This window comes from Clinocottus analis, unplaced genomic scaffold (assembly GCF_023055335.1).
Source record: "Clinocottus analis isolate CAN_PGR_092001 unplaced genomic scaffold, fCliAna1.0.p SCAF_4, whole genome shotgun sequence".
NCBI classification, from domain to species: domain Eukaryota; kingdom Metazoa; phylum Chordata; class Actinopteri; order Perciformes; family Cottidae; genus Clinocottus; species Clinocottus analis.
In genome coordinates, this window is record NW_027176153.1 from 18,728,048 (window position 1) to 18,740,667 (window position 12,620).

Consider the following 12,620-nt stretch of genomic DNA (forward strand, 5'->3'; position numbering starts at 1 on the left):
TCATATTCGGATGCACAAACAAGTGCGACACGAGTCGGCGCGGCGACACAAACTCGTCAGCGGCGACGCGCGGGCAACCCCGTCGTCTACAGGAGCGAATGAAGGCGCAGGGAATGCTCTCCCCGAGCAAAATAACCGCTGTGTAATTGGCTCTGCGGTGAACACACACACAACACACACACACACACACACACACACTGTGCTGTCTCCATCCTCAAGGACTACTGTGGGTTCAACCTCGGTAATGAGGGAGAAAACTAATATTTGGAGAGCATTAATATTGTTGATCTGAGGTGGCGCTCGTTTGTGAAATACGCCGGTGTTTGTGTGAGTCAGGCGGCGCGGCGAGCGGCCAAGCGGCCGTACGCCGTGCGGCTGAAGCCTCGCAGATCTGCTCGTACGCGCACTCGGCAGCAAACCCCATCGCAGCCCTGTGGTACTTATTGTGTGTGTGTGTGTGCGTGCGGCGGCGTGCTGAGCCCAGATACTCGCTCGGGAAAGAGGAAATTGGACCAATTTGCAGTCTTTGTTAAAGCAGCGTCATGCCTTTCTTTCCGCTTCGTCTCTCCTCTGGACTGGGATGAATGAACCCTCACCATACGACGACGGGATCGTTCTGCTTCTCTTTTTTTTGTCAGTTTTTTTTTCATCTGCGAGGCGACACTACAGGAAGTGGCTTTTATTTGTAAAACACAAAAGGACTTGTGACACAAAGCTCTGCAGGAAATTAAGGTCAAAATGAATTATCTTTCAGATGCATAGTTGCTGAGTAAAGATTGTGTAGTTTGCTTTTTTAATACTCCTCATACTCATGCTCCACTGGACCAACATTCAACTTACAAAACATTGTGTTTTACTCTGTATTTTCTGTCAATTTCAGCACACATCACTCACAATACATTGGCATTGTTGTCTTAGCATAGCCGCACCGCAAACATTCAACGTACATTACGATGCGTTCGGGGTCTTTCAGTGGAAAAGAGTTGTGGGTGAAGTTCTGGGTCTTTCAGTGGAATAGAGTTATATTGTTACTGTGATGTCTTCACAAGTAATTTGCTTAGAAACTTGAATAAATCCAGTTGTTTCATAGGAGATGTTTTCACAACAACATAAATAGACATTAGAGATGAGTTATGACTTGTTTAACTTTCCAACACTAACTCTAAGCCGCTTATAACAGTCAACATTAAAGCTACTAATGGCAAAATGATCGTTTGAATCAATCATAATGCGATCTTTTAATCCCTCATCATTTGAATTGTGTTTTGTTTTTTTTAATGAAGAAGAATATCAGTATGAATTACTATAACAAAGCAAAAGGAGAAGATTTAGAATCTTTGATGGTTTTCAGACTTCAGAGCCGTTGAAATTGTTTTCGGGACGATAGCGAGAACAAATAGTCTGATCCGTGTGGACCAGCTGCTATCAAACAACAAAAGGATCCGTCTCTGCCAATATGGATCATTAATAATCGTCGGGGAAAAAAAAAAACATGTCAGCGATCTCTTTAAGTTATTTTCTCTCTTTTTCCCTTTGTGCGGGTTTCATGATCCGCCCACTGAGTTTAGAGTAAAACAGACCATAAAGCCGCCTGGTGATGACAGGTCACTACCACGCCGTTGTCCGGTCGGGAAAAAGCATTTTTTATTTGTTTAAACCTTTTACAATGTGTCGGAGTTCATGACGTTTATTTTGGTCGCCTGAAAATGTCCTTTGGTTGTTTAAAAACTGCGATGGCGAGTCCTCAAACCAACGGGGGACGTCACAGTGACCAACTCGGCTCCAGTCTCTGGATCTTACCCGTCGCACCTGTAAACCACGGAGAGGACGTAGAAAGCGTTCGAGTAGAGGCGTTTCCCCGCTGCGACGGGCAACAGAGCAGTGCTGATGGACTCTGTAGAGGATTCGACCCCGAGGTCACACAGGAGGACACATCGGGTGTCACTTCCATTTATTCCATTTGCTCCAACAGTCCTTTGGTTTTACGGTGTTATGGTGAACCTGCTGAGCAGAAGGTGGGAATGAAAAATGGACAGAAGGGACAGGGAGAGGGAGGAGGATGGCGTGTTTGAAATGTGGAGCCGCGACTATTAGTCCTTCAACCCGGAGAGGAGACGCCACGAGAGACACGACTTCTAATGACGCCTTCCCTTCCAACATAAGTCGTGCTGATCCCATTGTCTCCTTGTCTCAATCACTGGCGAGTCACTGAGGGCCAGTGCCAGGTCACACACACACACACGCACACACACACACAAGCACACACACGTCTTGTGCCTGTGCCAAAGCAAAGGTGACAGGGATGACGCCATAACAAAGATGACTCAAATGTTCAAGCTGTGCAGGAAAACATCAGTCATTTGCATTTGCCAGCTCTCCGTTAATTTGTTTTGACTCGAGAGAGAGATAAAAAAAAATGAAAAAATGTAAAAGGATGTGGAGAAAAACATAATTGCTCTGGTTGTCAGGGTGTTTTTTTTTTTTGTTAGGGATGTTTATTTGTTGGGGTCTCTGCTATAGGACATCCAGATACTGTGTGTGTCTCTATTAATGTTCTTTTAGCTCTCTCACATCCCTGGACTGCCTGATTAAAAAATAAAATGACAACTCTAATGAAGCTGACATCTCTCTTGGCTAAAGAGGCCAAATGTGGAACCAGTCAGTCCCTCACCTCCATTAAAACCCCCACCCAGCAGCACACACACACACACACACACACACACACACGCACACGCACACACACATTCCCCCAGTCCATCTCACAACCTCCCGGAGCCATCCTGGCAACCGCAGCTTCCCTACAGATTGCATCTCGGGCGCGGCGGTGTCAAGCCCAATCACGGCGTGGCGCAGGCATTAGCACGTGCGGCTAACCGGGGAGGCTGCAGATTGAATTAGCAGCCTGCCTCATGTGGGCAGAATGAGCAGAAACACATGTGTCGGCGTCGCCGATTTTAATGAGCACATTAAGCACATCGGCACACTCGCCATAAAGCGTCTGCGCGGACATCTGCGGCGTGTCGTGATAAGGAATCATCGCGCCAGATGACGGGGGAAACCAACGCGTGTCCAAAAAAGGTCGGCGGCGGGTCAGCCGAATGAAAACGCAAGGAAGGCCGGCGCTTTCAGATGGAGAGCAGTTTACGCAACTTGTATTTTGGGATGATAAAGAAAGGTCCTTTGTGTGAAGGCACGGATAAATTAATCTTGCGTAAAGGCACATTTTAAATTCAGCCGGTGGCCACGAAAACCGCTTTGTACCGAGTGAGCACTGGGCGATGGTGTACTGAGACACATGAGAGAGGTACACCAGCCACCATTGTCAGGATTTTCAAACAAACTGAACTTCCTGGAAGGTCTTACATGCGCACACAAAGCGAGTGATAGACAGAAACTACAGGGACAGGAGACAAAGGGAGCAGCGAGCACAATAGCATCTTAGCTAGAAAGCTTCAGTTGGCCCGAAATCAATAGTTATTTACTCCCTCCAACTGGCTCGGGATAAAAAAAAAAAAAGAAGGAGAAAGAGCAAGAGAGAGAATGTGTGTGAGTGAAAGAAAGATGCTGAGTAACAAGGCAATCAATTTCAGTTGTAAAAAAACTCAAAAGAACCCAAGTCCAATGCTACGAGGAAATGAGAAAACATCTGAACTAAAAAAGCAACTAATAAATGTCAAACCATGTGTTCTTTTATAATCACTCCATCCATCTTGCTCCCCACGCCGCGTACTGTACGCCGCACGCTGCCGCACGTGTGAGCGGCCGAGTGGAAACCAATCGGGGGAGAAAACCTGGTCTCTGGACCCGGTGACGCTGCCCGCCGATAGGCCGCCGCACACAAGTAGTGTGTGTTTTTCTCTCAAGCAAAGAGTGAAGGGAGGGGCATCTAAAATGTGCGTGGCGTATGAATACGCGCGTGTGTGCATGTGTGACGGTATCAGTGAGGGAGTGAGTGTACGCTAAAACCTACGATGAGTTGTAGGAATGAGGGACGTCATTGGAGAGGCCGAGAGAGGCCGAGAGAGGCCGAGAGAGGCCGAGGAGATAACAGAGAAAGTCAGACCAGGTAATGGAAGAAGGAAGGGATGGTACCCTGTATGCATTTGATACTCTTGTATTCTAGTACAATACAAGTCTTTCAGTTACTTGATTCAGTGGAATTAGAAGACACAATCAAAAGTATCAGATGGTGCACACCCTGGTGTACCCTGGTGTGCCCCCAAAGCTCCGACCAGTGTTGCGCCGTCGCGCTCAGCTGCGAGGCTCAAGACGGCGTGCCGACGTCAGAGGTCCCGCCCCGTCCTACGACAGCGAGCCCTGTAATTGAATCTAAATTAAAGCCGGTGCTCGAAATAGTCCATCCCACAGATCACTGCCGAGTCCGTTACAACCGGAGCCGGAGCGCCGCGCCGTACAGTACATTAAAAGCCTTCATTACCGCGAATAAATCGCCTAACAAGATATGAAGTGCCACTCCACATTGGATTCTCCTCTGCGCAAGGAGAGCCCAGTGTACCCTGGGATATATAACGTATATATATGGGAAATAGGGTGGATGTGGGCGAGGGGAAAGAGAGAGCGAGAGAAGCGAGATAGTCCAATCACTGTCAGCGGCTACATGAATCATACATGAGCCGTAGTTTTAACACTGTCTGCTCCCTCCGCTCGCTTTGTCACCATTAAATATTCACACCGACATCTTTGTAGGCCATTGTTAATTACTCACCACGACAACAAAAGGTCTCAACCGGAAATTGCCGATGCCAACCCCCATTAGTATGTGTAGGAGGCGAGCAGATAGCGCTATCAGATCGGAGGGGTGGCGGCGCGTCTGGGATTCGTGCGGCGACAAGTGTCGCCGGTGCACCGCGTTCCCGTTGGGCGTTCAGGGTGCACGCCAGCTGAGGAGCGCACTAGCGGCAATCTGCTAAACCGGCAACGGGGGTTTTCTGAGACTCCGCTGAACCGGTGTGTTTGGCATGTGTGGATTTGCTTTTGGCAGGAAAAAAACATGTTTGTTTGTTTTTTTCGATGCCGAAGAGTCAAGCAGCGTTCATTTTTACTGCTGCGTCTCCATGGCGTTGGCAGACTGGCAGCGCGGTGTGTTCAGGTTCTGGGATCAGTTCACTGACACGTAACTCATGAAAACAACCTTCCCCCCACCGATGAGCAGATGGTTTTGGTTTCACGTCGAAACGTTTGAGAGAAGACGTCCACCTGAGAAACGCCTGCTGCCGAGTCAAACACACACCGACGAGCAGATGTGTGTCAGCCGCAAAATGATGAAGTTGTTCTGATTGTGAGATTTCACCATCAAATCTTCTCATATCATACGGGTATGAACGTCAAACAACTGTAGATGTCATCATGCACCGTTGCATACACGCACAAACACACGCACGCACGCACACACACACACACAAACACTGACTGACTGATAATCCTTCCTAACAGGCCAAGGCTTTGTTTTATTGTGATTTATGTTGCAGATTCTGATTCTTTAGGTCCTAATCTTTCCAAAAAAGGTGTCTTATTGACCGCTTCAGAAGGCATTTTTGGGGAATCAGGCTCATGTCATGCTGGATGTTCATAGTTATGACCCAAATATCTTTTAAAAGTGATTTTTTTGCAAATATACATTTTTTTCCCAAGACATTGCTGAACAAATACATACAATAAATACAGTGTTGGAATTAATTTAGGGTTCATACTTGGTTTGTATATCTGGTAACTGTGCTGTCTGTGACGTAGGAAAATCATTTGCTTTGTTTTTAAAAGGTTAAGTATGCCCATTTAAATAAAATCCAGGTTTTTATTCATTTATTTTTCATTTGGTACCACTGCATTTGTGATATTCGACTCCTGTCAAGGCCTAAAAGCTCAAGGCGTTCTGTCTGTGACCGACTCAGAGAGTCTCACAGAAAACATTTATTGGCCAAGGACTGTTGCTTTATCTGGATGTATTCTTTCGTAAAATGATTTCCATTTATGTTGATTTCTTTTGGCTGGATAATTATAAAAAATGTGAGCTTCAGTAAAATAAACTCTTTTTTTGTAGCAGACTTTATTTGTAGCGGGGGCAGAATGTTCTGTTAAAAAAAGATGGAGCGGTGAAGTAACCTGTAACCATCTATCATCCCTCATCCACCACCTGGGATCCCCACAGAACACAGATGTACATCTCGTCACATTTTGCAGATGCTTTATTGCACTTTTTTAATGACTTTGTCACTAAACGTGTTCTAATGACTTCATATAATTGTTTGCTGTTTTAACCCAGCCGGCAGCATCAGATGAGACGCACAAAAAAACCTCCAAATGTCGGACAAACACCCTTTTAACTTGTTATATTTTCATGTTTTACCAAAGGGAGAGAACAAAATGAGCCGGCGACATGAGCTCTGCCCCCAGAAGCTGAAATGTCCACACTTTAATCCGGAGCTAAGCGCCGACACACGAGGAGCCTTGGAGTTTGTTTTTTTTTGTTTTTTTTTGTGGCTTCATCCTACCGGCCCGGCTAACAAGGCTGCGGGGACGAGCCGGAGAGCCGCAAGGCAGAAAGTGCAAAAAAATGCCCTTTTATTAATACCGTCTGCACTTTCCCGTTGTCCCACTGAGCACTCCCAGTGGATCCAGACATGTAAATGTGGACTCGCACGAATGCGCGATAATGTATAATAGCGCTACGTTTGGTTTTTGTTGTCTTCAGCAGTCAGCCGGTGACCACAGCGGAGGAATGTGCGAGCGTGCATGTGAGTGCGGTGGGAGGGTGGAGGGTGTGGGGGAGGGTGTGGGGGGGGGGATGGTGTAAACACGCCAGCCTACATGGATTGGGCTAATATCCAGTTTGTTCTCCCTCGCCTCAGCTCCACGGTGGCCGCGACGCAATTTCTTCCAATTGACCTCCCCGCCACCGGCACAATCACTCTCTACCGGAGACGCGACGGCCGCGGAATACGGAGCAGCCAGCAGCGTCGAGGAGGGGAGGGGGGGGGTGGTCGACGTCGGAGGAGCCGGCGCTGAAAGGAGGGTGGGGATCGAGCCGAACCCACGCTGGCGGAAATTAGATGAATTAGAGAGCGAGGAGGAGAGGGAGGAGAGGGAGGAGGAGGAGGAGGGAGGTGAAAGAGTAAATTTATTCTGTGGTGTAGTGGCAGTGACAAAGCACAAACATTTAGAGATCAGCTAAGGAGGAAATTACAGCCAGTCCTGGTTGTTTCCCAGCTTTCTCTCACTCTGACTTTTAGTGGTTTCGGTCCCAATGACATTAATGAAACTGCAGAACTGGAAGGCGACTGATTAGAAGAAAAAAAAACGCATTAAATGGCTGCTCTCGGCTGTGAACGTGTGAACGATGCGAGCTTTATGACAATCATCACAGTGCTGGAATCTGTCAGCATACAAAAGTCTGCAAGTGGCATTGCAATAATACAAACATGAGGGAATCGCCCAAAGGCCAGGAACTAGATTTATGAGAGCAATAGCCCAGCCAAAGGCTAAAAGGCTTTATAACGGCAAAAGGATTTCCAATAAAAGTGAGGTTGGAGCCCTCTAAGAGCAGCACTCTCGAGTAATAGGATTAGCACAAGTCAAGAGCACAGCCATCTTAACTCTTTGTGTTGCAGAAATCGCTGAGAAGCATCTCTGCCAAAGCCAACACAGCTGTGCTGATGCTGCAAAAAAAATATACAGTCCGGAAACCTGCGTCGTGACGGCGAGGCTCTCGCCCTCTAAACTCTCACACACACACACACACACACACACGTGCGTGTTGTCTGCCGCGTTGATGCTCACATGCAGGGGATCAACCGCCCGGCGCGACGTGCGTGAGCGCCGGTGTTCGGCCGGGGGAAGAGCCGACGGACCTCCACCGCTCAGGAGAGGTGGAGAGGGAGGGCTGAAGATGAGTAATATGCGGAGTAATGAATTGATGGCTCCCGGCTTATCTCTCGTTCTCACTCCGTTCGACACAAACTGCTGACTGCGCCCCCAGCCACCCCCTCCCCCCCGTCCTCCACCACCACCACCACCCGTCTTCCCACCTCGCCCGTGGCAACTCTTTGGGACCTGTTCTTCCCCGTTCTGTAAATGTTAAATGAAATTAGCGCATTGCATCAGTGAGTTCATTTCTTCCAGTGAGCATCACTTGGTAATCTGCTCTGCACATGAAAGGAAGGCGCCGGGGCACATGAAGGTCGGCGACTCACCGTGCACTTCTCTTTTCAAACGCAGGACTAAAACCATTGATTTTTTTTTTCCATTCGTCCACCTCCCTCTCTGTATCCCTCCTGCAGACTCACTCCTTCTCTCTCTCTCTCTCTCTCTCTCTCTCTCAGTGTCTCTGTGTGAGCTAGCCGATGAGCAGAGCATCCTCACTGTGCCCACATTTAAATAAATGTGTGTGTGGAAGCATGTCGGCAAATGTACGTGTATGTGTGTGTGTGTGTGTGTGTGTGTGTGTGTGTGTGTGCATCTAGGTATGTTTGTACACACACACATGAGACACATTACCGTCTCCCTCGCCGTCCTATGAGTATACTTAAGTGCAGCCCGCTTCTTTCTTTACCCACAATGCCTAGTAGGCTCATTTCCGCAACTTTCACACGCTCCCTCGTGGCTTGATGGGTCTTCCGGTTCCTGGTACCGGCTGTCCAAAATCACTGCGCCAGAGTCCCCGTGTACCAGCAGCAAAAAGAAGAAGAAGAGCACCTCGTCCCCTGTAGCTTTTCGGGAGCATTCGCGGCGCTGACGACTCTCTGCTGCTTCCCCCAACAGAGGAAGTGGTAACCGAGAGGAGAGCAATGAGTGGTGGACTTGCGCAGAGATTTAATTCACCTCTGAGGAGATGGCGGCTTAATGTATATAAATGCACTATACGGAGAGAGGAATGTGAGGGGAGAGGCAGGGGAACACCGCAGCTATCTCAAGGCTAAAAGAGTAGACATAATAGGAGGTAATTCAATATATTACTACCCTAGTATAAATGCACAGCCGCCAAGCTTCAGATGGCTGTTTGCTGCTGCGGCTGCGGTCATAAAAAGCTGATTTCTTGTGACAGGAGGAGATAAGCAGATATAAATAAAACAAAACATACTTTTTTTTGTTCTTTATGGAAGCTAAAGGAGCTCGAAACAAATAGCTGTGCTGAACAGAAACCGTCTGTTGTGCGTTATGAACATCAAATACGGAGTCTCATAGAGAAAATACTCCTTTGACCTTTAAGGCTCAATCATTAAAATGATAATAAGGCTCAGTGTTTGCTTTTGTGTGTGTGTGTGTGTGTGTCTGTGTGTGTGTATGTGCGTGTCTGTGTGCATGTCTGTTGGTAAGTTCATTCGTCCTGCGATGACATTCAGCGAGCCACGTGTGGCGCCGCTCGCCGCCGTCAGCCCCACGGCGCCCGTTAGCGTTCCCTCCCCCGCCCTGGCTCACATCTACAAAGTTTCGGTTCGGTCCAAACGGGGCCGACAGCGTGCCGCCGGCCTCGGCTGCGGCTCCCGAGTGTCAGATCTGGGGCATGCCGTGACACTCTGCGTTGGCTCTCGTTCCACCCTCACACACTGACACTTTGTTCACTGTCACACTCCGCCAGGACGTGCGAAGAAAACAAAACTACGACTGTTCACTAACTGCTCAGCCGGTGTGCAAACACACACACACACACACACACACACACACACGCAGGCCTAAAATATATATACACTCTCCCACTTTCAGACACAGGCACACACATGCCCATACACTGCCCCTCCTTCTGTGAACTGCTCAGCTGAGAGAATACTGTGTCAGCTATTGCGTGGCGGGAGAGGGGAAGCAAAAAGAAAGATAGACAGAGGAGAGAAAATGAGCTCAGATAAAGAATTGAATATGTAGGGGAGGGAGAGGATTCATGAGGACGACGGGACGAAAGATGCACGGCGACATGGTGGAATATAAAGAACAAGAAGAGAGAGAGGGCTCTGAAAGAGACGGAGACAGAGCGACGGACTTTGGGGAAGGGACAAAAGAAAAAAAAGCCAAAAAGACGTTGTGTTTGGCATCCTCCTCTCTGTGTCTCGTCCAGCGACTCGACTCTCACAGAGCCGTTCACACGGGGCTTTTTCCCCTCCACTTCCTCCGTCTCGAAAAGCCCAACTGCTTCCTCCACCACTACCATCACTGCTACCTCCACCACCTCCTCCACTTCTACCTCCACCACTACCATCACTTCTACCTCCACCACTACCATCACTGCTACCTCCACCACTGCTACCTCCACCACTACCATCACTGCTACCTCCACCACTGCCACCTCCTCCACTGCTACCTCCACCACTACCATCACTGCTACCTCCACCACCTCCTCCACTTCTACCTCCACCACTACCATCACTGCTACCTCCACCACCTCCTCCACTTCTACCTCCACCACTACCATCACTGCTACCTCCACCACTACCATCGCTGCTACCTCCACCACTACCATCACTGCTACCTCCTCCACTTCTACCTCCACCACTACCATCACTGCTACCTCCTCCACTTCTACCTCCACCACTACCATCACTGCTGCCTCCACCACTACCAACACTTCTACCTCCACCACTACCATCACTGCTACCTCCTCCACTTCTACCTCCACCACTACCATCACTGCTACCTCCACCACTGCTACCTCCATCACTTCTACCTCCACCACTACTACCTCCATCACTGCTACCTCCATCACTGCTACCTCCACCACTACCATCACTGCTACCTCCACCACTGCTACCTCCATCACTTCTACCTCCACCACTTCTACCTCCACCACTACTACCTCCATCACTGCTACCTCCATCACTGCTACCTCCACCACTACCATCACTGCTACCTCCACCACTTCTACCTCCACCACTTCTACCTCCACCACTACTACCTCCATCACTGCTACCTCCATCACTGCTACCTCCCCCACTACCATCACTGCTACCTCCACCACTGCTACCTCCACCACTACTACCTCCATCACTTCTACCTCCACCACTACCATCACTGCTACCTCCACCACTGCTACCTCCACCACTACTACCTCCATCACTACTACCTCCATCACTGCTACCTCCACCACTGCTACCTCCACCACTACTACCTCCATCACTGCTACCTCCACCACTGCTACCTCCATCACTGCTACCTCTCCTCCTCAGTGTGCGGCCATCCCAACACTTTTTACATGGTGGAAAAGTTGCATGTGGTTTCTTCTAACGCCTCCTCTCTTTTTTTTCCTTCTCACCACGACACTTGGCAGTGAAGAGTCTACCCACGTCTCTCCCGCCCACTAAAATAAAACAGACGACAATTGAATATAATGCAAAAAAAAAGTATCAACAATGCTAATAACGCATAAACAAACAAAGTCCCGACGTCTCTAGATCCCACTATAACCTCATCCAACAACATCTACTGGAGGAGGGAGAGAACACTCCTGCGTTATAAGAGGCATGGGGTGAGTTTAATTAAACAATGCTAATGAGCAACTAATTAAAAGCTTTCCGATCAAAACAAGCCGGTAATTACCTGGAGCAGAGATGGATAATGAGCACACTACAATCACTGGCAGACAGGCAAACCCATGGAGACCCCAGTAGATCAATTCTCAGAGTATTAATGACCACTCTCTCTTTTCTTTCCTCTGTCGTCCTCTCCTCTACGTCTTTCTCTGCTCCGACTCCCTCCACATGTCAGACCGCAGAGGAGCTGACAGGAAGCCTGGAGAGGAGCTCCTCAGGAAATACCCGAGCTCGAGTGCCGACAGAAACATCAAACCGGCTTCTTCTGCCAACGTCACTCACTCACTGCCTCTCCCTCTCTTTTTTCCCCTCTCTCTCTCACACACACACACACACACACACACACACACACACACACACACACACACACACACACACACACACACACACACACACACACACACACTTCCCCTGTCAATTGATTTTAATCGCGTTATCTTCTTCTCCAGCGGTTGAACTGGTTTGCCTTTTTCTCTCTGAACTGAAGGAACCTTTCTGGACTTCACTTTCTGGGCCACACTGACAGGTTAGGCGCATGTGACTGGCGTGTGTGTCTGTGTGTGTGTGTGTGTGTGTGTGTGTGTGTGTGTGTGTGTGTGTGTGTCTGTGTCTGTGTATGTGTCTCTGACACAGAGAGCAGGAGGAGTCGCCGCCGCCGCATCTAAGCAGCTATGATGCAATGGCACACAGGCCACGGCATACCCAGTGCCGCATATCCACCCAGGCCAGCTGACGGGGAAAAAACGTAAAGGGGGGAGGATGGGGAGGTGAAGGAGGAGGAGGGGGTGAGAGAGGAGGGAGGTGAGAGAGGAGGGAGGGTGAAAAAGGATGAAAGATCGGGAATAATGAAATTCTTCTAACGAACAAAAAAAAAAAACAATCCCAGAGGCTTGTTGGATAAGACAGAAGACGGTGAAGAGAAAGAAGAAAGGTGGGAGGCGAGATGGGAAGACAAAAGAGCAGGAGAGCGATCAGAAAAGCGAAAGGACAGCAATATGATGAGCGGCCAGAAGGAGCGAGGCGGGACACGGTGGATATGCAGAGACGGATCAAGCGACGGGGAAGAAAGAGAGATAAATAGATGGATAG

General features: G+C 48.8%; 1 protein-coding gene across 2 annotated transcripts in view; it reads right to left on the reverse strand.

The window, feature by feature from the left end:
- The window catches only part of LOC137801033 (cadherin-4-like), a 218,264-nt gene that overhangs the window by 178,400 nt on the left and 27,244 nt on the right, over nt 1–12,620 (reverse strand). The window contains exon 1 of one of the 2 annotated variants that reach the window (XM_068598429.1): nt 11,539–11,608. The exons of the other annotated variant lie outside the window; for it this stretch is intronic. The gene's annotated coding sequence lies outside the window, so the exon portion shown is untranslated. Of the gene's footprint in view, nt 1–11,538; nt 11,609–12,620 lie in introns of those variants that run through there. 2 annotated transcript variants of the gene reach the window in all.